The sequence below is a fragment of the Scylla paramamosain genome, chromosome 9, assembly GCF_035594125.1.
Source record: "Scylla paramamosain isolate STU-SP2022 chromosome 9, ASM3559412v1, whole genome shotgun sequence".
NCBI lineage: Eukaryota > Metazoa > Arthropoda > Malacostraca > Decapoda > Portunidae > Scylla > Scylla paramamosain.
The window spans coordinates 3483-12500 of record NC_087159.1 but is presented as its reverse complement, the minus strand read 5'-3'; the positions used below and the strand labels follow the sequence as shown (position 1 = coordinate 12500).

The following is a 9018-nucleotide window of genomic DNA, read 5'->3' as shown; positions in this document are numbered from 1 at the left end:
GCAACGAGTGGACGGGCACGGTAGGAGCTCTGCAGTCAGGGGAAGCTGACCTCACTGTCTCTGAATTGTCCATCACTGAGGAGAGGTTGAAAGTTGTTACCTACACCCAGCCTATCTATATCATCAGGTGAGAGATACAGGTGATGATCAAATAATATTTTAAAGATGTTGAACAAAGTGCTCCCTTAACAGATTAACCAGGCCACCATTAGTAGTAGAAATGTTGCACTAGAATGAAATTAGTTGGGAAATGTAATGCATAATTATTGGCAGGGAAAAGATGGTGACAGGGATGCTGGGACGTGCTTCACTGTACACCGTGGTGGCCGCCCCTTGGTGCTTGGCGGTACCTTATAGGGCATCAAGGGGCAGTTATTGTAGTCTCATCTTACAGCAAAACAAGTAAAAGAAAAAAAAAATAGTAATAATAATAATAATATAAAAAATTTTTTATCATTATGTCTTGATGAGCACAAATCTTTCCCTGCCAATACATAAACAGCACATTTTTTCACTAAATTTCACCATTGTAGTACACATTTATACTAGTAATGATGACCTGTAGACTTTCCAGGCATGACAACACTTGAAACACAACCATTTTGTTAGCTACAGCATAGAGCAGCCACCAGACAGCCTTCCCCCACGTCAGCATGTCACACACTGAATCTGTCAGTCTGCTTTCAAGAACACATGAGGGACTAACAGGAGTTGCCATGTACTTAATTTCCTGCAGATTCTTTCACACCAAGGAGTAGCAAGTTGGAAGTCTGTGATTGTAACTATCCTGCTCAATTTCAGCTTCTATTCTAATCTCTACTTAATCTCCATATAGTTCCATTTTGGCCATAAGTCACTGTTTACTTAATCAATCCCTCCTAAGACACTGCACTTTTTTCAGATTATAGAGCTGATAGGTCTCGGTAGGGGGTTGAGTGGTGGCTTGAGAGGGCCTTGGTGGGGGCTGACAGGGTTTGGTAGGGCTTGGCAGGGGTGACAGCAAAGGCTTCTGTTTAAAATCTCACATCTCAAGCCACCTCATTACTTGAGAGGTGACAAAGGGCTTGGCAGAGCTTGACAGGGATTGGTAGAGGTGACAGAGGCAGGCAGGAGTGACAGGGGATGACAAGGAACACCTCAAAATTAATGTACACGCATGTACAGACCGACTGCCCCTCTAAAAATGCTTCAAACTTTCCTTGTTTTGTATAAGCTTGAGCACCTGGTACACTCACGGGCACACAGCACCCCCGGGCCGTCCCCCAACACCTTAGGGCCCGGGAAAGGGTGGTCCCAGGCCGGGATGGAAATAAATAAATAAAAATAAAAGCTGGAACCGGCCTTACCTTTCTTGAGGGCGTCTTCTTTATGTCTGTACATATTTCCATGGTGGCACACGCTACTAGCCGCCCCCTGGACACGCCCCTCGCCACCTCACGCATGTACAGACCGACTGCCCCTCTCTGAAAAGCAACAAATTCAGCCCTATATCAAGTCTGACTCGTGCCTGTTTACATTTCTCTGGGTCTCTGTCAGGGCTCAGGCGTGTATAATGGGAGAATGATAGAAAACGAAAGATTTTCAGGGGAAACTAGTTATAAGTCTATTATAAAATACCGTGATACAACCACTAATAATGTCTTAATAATGCACTTTTTCCTAACAGTATACTGAGGTCGACAAACTGAAAGGCTTTGGAGTAGTCAACAAAGACTGATTTCACTAATGAATTGCTTGGTATGTCAGTCACTTTGAATCGTCTTTTTGCCTTGTGACTAATTTTTAATGTCTCGGTTAGGTTAGGTTAGGTTAGGTTAGGTTAGGTAAGGTTAGGTTAGGTTAGGTCAGGTCAGGTCAGGTTAGGTTAGGTTAGGTTAAGTTAGGTCAGGTTAGGTTAGGTTAGGTTAGGTCAGGTCAGGTCAGGTTAGGTTAGGTTAGGTTAGGTAAGGTTAGGTTAGGTTAGGTTAAAAAAAAAAAAGATATTTTTTTTCAGGTGAGGGCCAGTTAGGTTGTTTTTGTGGTACAGATTTAAGGTACAGTGACACATGGTACAGTGGCTTATGGTGAAGGTAGACAAGGCCTTCCTGCACCATTAGCACCATAGAGTACAGTGCTGTGGTACTGTAGCACTGAAATATTAAGCAAACACAAAAAAAAAAAAAGATATTTTTTTTCAGGTGAGGGCCAGTTAGGTTGTTTTTGTGGTACAGTTTTAAGGTACAGTGACGCATGGTACAGTCGCTTATGGTGAAGGTAGACAAGGCCTTCCTGCACCATTAGCACCACAGAGAGAGAGAGAGAGAGAGAGAGAGAGAGAGAGAGAGAGAGAGAGAGAGAGAGAGAGAGAGAGAGAGAGAGAGAGAGAGAGAGAGAGAGAGAGAGACTTAACCAAACCTAACTAACTGAATTAATATAAACCTAACCTGATGGAAAGAAATAAAGAAAAAATAAAAGCTGCAACCGGCCTTACCTTTCTTGAGAAGCGTCTTTTTTATGTTTTTACATATTTCCCTGGTGGCAGACGCTACTAGCCGCCCCCTGGCGACACCCCTCGCCACCTCACACATGTACAGACCGACTGCCGCTTTAAAAAGCAACAAATTCACTCCTATATCAAGTCTGACTGGTGCGTTTGTTTACATTTCTCTGGGTCTCGGTCTGGACTCAGGCCTGCAGGATGGGAGAATGTTAGAAAACGAGAGATTTTCAGGCAAAACTAATATAAGTTAATGTTGTGATACAAAACTACAACCACTAATAATAATATACCTCATGTTTTAATAATGCCAAGACAATACAAGATAAACATTAATGACTTACAATGAAAAACAAGATGGAGATAGACAAATTAGGAAAGAAATAGGTTTCTATAGAGTATTACTGTGTGTGTGTGTGTGTGTGTGTGTGTGTGTGTGTGTGTGTGTCACTAATTTCTATCTCTTTCTCTCTCTCCTGAGAACTATTTCATATTGCTGTACATCAACATGAAATATCACCACACAAGCCTCTCTCTCTTTCTCTGCACCTCACAACACAACACAACACTTTATCACACTAATCAGTAAACAATACCAAAAGCTCCCCTTCTGCAGGCCTGACTCCTCCCTTTCATTCAGACCCTTTCTTTCCCTCTCTCTCAGCTTGCCCGCCTTCGTATCTGCGTCTATATTTACTCTTGATTCAAGTATACAACTCTACACCATACTGACCTATAGGTACAGTGCAAATAGCTTTTCTTCCTCCCTGTTTTTCCTGTCTCTCTGCCTGTCTGCCTCTTTCTCCCTCTCTACTGACTCATGGCTCAAAGATACAAGTCTAATTAAGCTTTGAACCTCTCTGTCTCTACAATATCATAAAACCTCAACACTCCAAACCAAACCAACCCTGCCAACACCTACCTGTCTCTCTGCCTCAGTCAGTCAGTCAGTCAGTCAGTCAGTCAGTCAGTCAGTCAGTCAGCCATTCAACCAGCCAGCTAGCCATTCAACCAACCAGCCAATCAATCAGTCACTCAGCTAGTCAGTCAGTCAGTCAGTCAGTCAGTCAGTCAGTCAGTCAGTCAGTCAGCCAGTCAGTCAGCCATTCAACCAGCCAGCTAGCCATTCAACCAACTAGCCAATCAATCAGTCACTCAGCTAGTCAGTCAGTCAGTCAGTCAGTCAGTCAGTCAGTCAGTCAGTCAGTCAGTCAGCCATTCAACCAGCCAGCTAGCCATTCAACCAACCAGCCAATCAATCAGTCACTCAGCTAGTCAGTTAGTCAGTCAGTCAGTCAGTCAGTCAGTCAGTCAGTCAGTCAGTCAGTCAGTCAGTCAGTCAGCCATTCAACCAGCCAGCTAGCCATTCAACCAACCAGCCAATCAATCAGTCACTCAGTTAGTCAGTCAGTCAGTCAGTCAGTCAGTCAGTCAGTCAGTCAGTCAGTCAGTCAGTCAGTCAGTTAGCCATTCAACCAGCCAGCTAGCCATTCAACCAACCAGCCAATAAATCAGTCACTCAGCTAGTCAGTCAGTCAGTCAGTCAGTCATTCAGTCAGTCAGTCAGTCAGTCAGTCAGTCAGCCATTCAACCAGCCAGCTAGGCATTCAACCAACCAGCCAATCAATCAGTCACTCAGCTAGTCAGTCAGTCAGTCAGTCAGTCAGTCAGTCAGTCAGTCAGTCAGTCAGCCAGTCAGTCAGCCATTCAACCAGCCAGCTAGCCATTCAACCAACTAGCCAATCAATCAGTCACAGTCAGTCAGTCAGTCAGTCAGTCAGTCAGTCAGTCAGTCAGTCAGTCAGTCAGTCAGTCAGCCATTCAACCAGCCAGCTAGCCATTCAACCAACCAGCCAATCAATCAGTCACTCAGCTAGTCAGTTAGTCAGTCAGTCAGTCAGTCAGTCAGTCAGTCAGTCAGTCAGTCAGTCAGTCAGTCAGCCATTCAACCAGCCAGCTAGCCATTCAACCAACCAGCTAATCAATCAGTCACTCAGTTAGTCAGTCAGTCAGTCAGTCAGTCAGTCAGTCAGTCAGTCAGTTAGCCATTCAACCAGCCAGCTAGCCATTCAACCAACCAGCCAATCAATCAGTCACTCAGCTAGTCAGTCAGTCAGTCAGTCAGTCAGTCAGTCAGTCAGTCAGTCAGTCAGTCAGTCAGTCAGTCAGCCATTCAACCAGCCAGCTAGGCATTCAACCAACCAGCCAATCAATCAGTCACTCAGCTAGTCAGTCAGTCAGTCAGTCAGTCAGTCAGTCAGTCAGTCAGTTAGTCAGTCAGCCAGTCAGTCAGCCATTCAACCAGCCAGCTAGCCATTCAACCAACTAGCCAATCAATCAGTCACTCAGCTAGTCAGTCAGTCAGTCAGTCAGTCAGTCAGTCAGTCAGTCAGTCAGTCAGTCAGTCAGCCATTCAACCAACCAGCCAATCAATCAGTCACTCAGCTAGTCAGTTAGTCAGTCAGTCAGTCAGTAAGTCAGTCAGTCAGTCAGTCAGTCAGCCATTCAACCAGCCAGCTAGCCATTCAACCAACCAGCCAATCAATCAGTCACTCAGTTAGTCAGTCAGTCAGTCAGTCAGTCAGTCAGTCAGTCAGTCAGTCAGTTAGCCATTCAACCAGCCAGCTAGCCATTCGACAAACCAGCCAATCAATCAGTCACTCAGCTAGTCAGTCAGTCAGTTAGTCAGTCAGTCAGTCAGTCAGTCAGTCAGTCAGTCAGTCAGTCAGTCAGTCAGTCAGTCAGTCAGCCATTCAACCAGCCAGCTAGGCATTCAACCAACCAGCCAATCAATCAGTCACTCAGCTAGTCAGTCAGTCAGTCAGTCAGTCAGTCAGTCAGTCAGCCATTCAACCAACCAGCTAGCCACCCAACTAGCTAACCAGCCAGTCAATCAGTCACTCAGCCCAGCCAGTCAGTCAGTCAGTCAGTTAGTAAGCCAGCCAGCAAGCCAGCCAGCCAGCCAGTCAGTCAGTCAGTCAGTCAGTCACTCAGCCAGCGAGTCAGCCGGCCAGCCAGTCAGTTAGTTCTGTGGGCCTGTGTATGGTTCTGGTGGGCGTCTGTTTGGTTTGTGTTAGGTTCAGCTAGCCCTCTGTTTGGTCTGTGTTTGGTCTCTGGGCCATAGATGCAGCAAGACCGGTTCAAAATTCCAAGCACTGACGCACTGCACAGACTACCACCTCATGCCTGCTTGGTGTGAAAGAGTCTGCTGGGACAAATGACCTACACAGCAACTTGTATCAGTCCCCCAGATGTGTTCCTGGAAGCTCAGTGTTATGGATGCAGTGTGACATGCTGACTTAGGGAAGGCTGTCTGTCGTGGCTGCACCTTGCTGTGGCTAAGAAAAGGCTGTGTTTGTTTGAAGTGCTGTACTGGTCATGCTGGGAAGTGTACAGGTCACCATTAGTAGTAGAAATGTTGCACTAGAATGAAATTAGTTGGGAAATGTAATGCATAATTATTGGCAGGGAAAAGATGGTGACAGGGATGCTGGGACGTGCTTCACTGTGCACCGTGGTGGCCGCCCCTTGGTGCTTGGCGGTACCTTATAGGGCATCAAGGGGCAGTTATTGTAGTCTCATCTTACAGCAAAACAAGTAAAAGAAAAAAAATAGTAATAATAATAATAATATAAAAATTTTTTTATCATTGTCTTGATGAGCACAAATCTTTCCCTGCCAATACATAAACAGCACATTTTTTCACTAAATTTCACCATTGTAGTACACATTTATACTAGTAATGATGACCTGTAGACTTTCCAGGCATGACAACACTTGAAACACAACCATTTTGTTAGCTACAGCATAGAGCAGCCACCAGACAGCCTTCCCCCACGTCAGCATGTCACACACTGAATCTGTCAGTCTGCTTTCAAGAACACATGAGGGACTAACAGGAGTTGCCATGTACTTAATTTCCTGCAGATTCTTTCACACCAAGGAGTAGCAAGTTGGAAGTCTGTGATTGTAACTATCCTGCTCAATTTCAGCTTCTATTCTAATCTCTACTTAATCTCCATATAGTTCCATTTTGGCCATAAGTCACTGTTTACTTAATCAATCCCTCCTAAGACACTGCACTTTTTTCAGATTATAGAGCTGATAGGTCTCGGTAGGGGGTTGAGTGGTGGCTTGAGAGGGCCTTGGTGGGGGCTGACAGGGTTTGGTAGGGCTTGGCAGGGGTGACAGCAAAGGCTTCTGTTTAAAATCTCACATCTCAAGCCACCTCATTACTTGAGAGGTGACAAAGGGCTTGGCAGAGCTTGACAGGGATTGGTAGAGGTGACAGAGGCAGGCAGGAGTGACAGGGGATGACAAGGAACACCTCAAAATTAATGTACACGCATATACAGACCGACTGCCCCTCTAAAAATGCTTCAAACTTTCCTTGTTTTGTATAAGCTTGAGCACCTGGTACACTCACGGGCACACAGCACCCCCGGGCCGTCCCCCAACACCTCAGGACTCGGGAAAGGGGGGGTCCCAGGCCGGGATGGAAATAAATAAATAAAAATAAAAGCTGGAACCGGCCTTACCTTTCTTGAGGGCGTCTTCTTTATGTCTGTACATATTTCCACGGTGGCACACGCTACTAGCCGCCCCCTGGACACGCCTCTCGCCACCTCACGCATGTACAGACCGACTGCCCCTCTCTGAAAAGCAACAAATTCAGCCCTATATCAAGTCTGACTCGTGCCTGTTTACATTTCTCTGGGTCTCTGTCAGGGCTCAGGCGTGTAGAATGAAAGAATGATAGAAAACGAAAGATTTTCAGGGGAAACTAGTTATAAGTCTATTATAAAATACCGTGATACAACCACTAATAATGTCTTAATAATGCACTTTTTCCTAACAGTATACTGAGGTCGACAAACTGAAAGGCTTTGGAGTAGTCAACAAAGACTGATTTCACTAATTAATTGCTTGGTATGTCAGTCACTTTGAATCGTCTTTTTGCCTTGTGACTAATTTTTAATGTCTCGGTTAGGTTAGGATAGGTTAGGTTAGGTTAGGTTAGGTTAGGTTAGGTTAGGTCAGGTCAGGTTAGGTTAGGTTAGGTTAGGTTAGGTCAGGTTAGGTTAGGTTAGGTTAGGTTAGGTCAGGTCAGGTCAGGTTAGGTTAGGTTAGGTTAGGTTAGGTAAGGTTAGGTTAGGTTAGGTTAAAAAAAAAAGAGATTTTTTTTCAGGTGAGGGCCAGTTAGGTTGTTTTTGTGGTACAGATTTAAGGTACAGTGACACATGGTACAGTGGCTTATGGTGAAGGTAGACAAGGCCTTCCTGCACCATTAGCACCATAGAGTACAGTGCTGTGGTACTGTAGCACTGAAATATTAAGCAAACACAAAAAAAAAAAAGATATTTTTTTTCAGGTGAGGGCCAGTTAGGTTGTTTTTGTGGTACAGTTTTAAGGTACAGTGACGCATGGTACAGTCGCTTATGGTGAAGGTAGACAAGGCCTTCCTGCACCATTAGCATCATAGGGTACAGTGATGTGGTATTGTAGCACTGAAATATTAAGAACACGAAAAAAAAACGATATATTTTTTTTTAAGTGAGGGCCAGTTAGGTTAAGTTTTTGGGGTACAGTTTAAATGTACAGTGACGCATGGTATAGTGGCTTATGGTGCAGGTAGACAAGGCCTTCCTGCACCATTAGCACCACACAGAGAGAGAGAGAGAGAGAGAAGAGAGAGAGAGAGAGAGAGAGAGAGAGAGAGAGAGAGAGAGAAGAGAGAGGAGAGAGAGAGAGAGAGAGAGAGAGAGAGAGAGAGAGAGAGAGAGAGAGAGAGAGAGAGAGAGAGAGACTTAACCAAACCTAACTAACTGAATTAATATAAACCTAACCTGATGGAAAGAAATAAAGAAAAAATAAAAGCTGCAACCGGCCTTACCTTTCTTGAGAAGCGTCTTTTTTATGTTTTTACATATTTCCCTGGTGGCAGACGCTACTAGCCGCCCCCTGGCGACACCCCTCGCCACCTCACACATGTACAGACCGACTGCCGCTTTAAAAAGCAACAAATTCACTCCTATATCAAGTCTGACTGGTGCGTTTGTTTACATTTTCTCTGGGTCTCGGTCTGGACTCAGGCCTGCAGGATGGGAGAGATGTTAGAAAACGAGAGATTTTCAGGCAAAACTAATATAAGTTAATGTTGTGATACAAAACTACAACCACTAATAATAATATACCTCATGTTTTAATAATGCCAAGACAATACAAGATAAACATTAATGACTTACAATGAAAAACAAGATGGAGATAGACAAATTAGGAAAGAAATAGGTTTCTATAGAGTATTACTGTGTGTGTGTGCGTGTGTGTGTGTGTGTGTGTGTGTGTGTGTCACTAATTTCTATCTCTTTCTCTCTCTCCTGAGAACTATTTCATATTGCTGTACATCAACATGAAATATCACCACACAAGCCTCTCTCTCTTTCTCTGCACCTCACAACACAACACAACACTTTATCACACTAATCAGTAAACAATACCAAAAGCTCCCCTTCTGCAGGCCTGACTCCTCCCTTTCATTCAGA

At 44.6% G+C, this 9018-nt stretch overlaps 1 long non-coding RNA gene across 1 annotated transcript; it reads right to left on the bottom strand.

Moving 5' to 3' along the window:
* Positions 1 to 1353: 1353 nt before the first annotated feature.
* Positions 1354 to 8511, bottom strand: LOC135103282 (uncharacterized). The gene is made up of 4 exons (XR_010269969.1): positions 8370 to 8511; positions 7015 to 7131; positions 2471 to 2670; positions 1354 to 1463 (listed from the first exon to the last, which is right to left on the bottom strand). It is a non-coding gene; the product is annotated as an uncharacterized LOC135103282 (long non-coding RNA).
* Between the last annotated feature and the right edge of the window lie 507 nt (positions 8512 to 9018).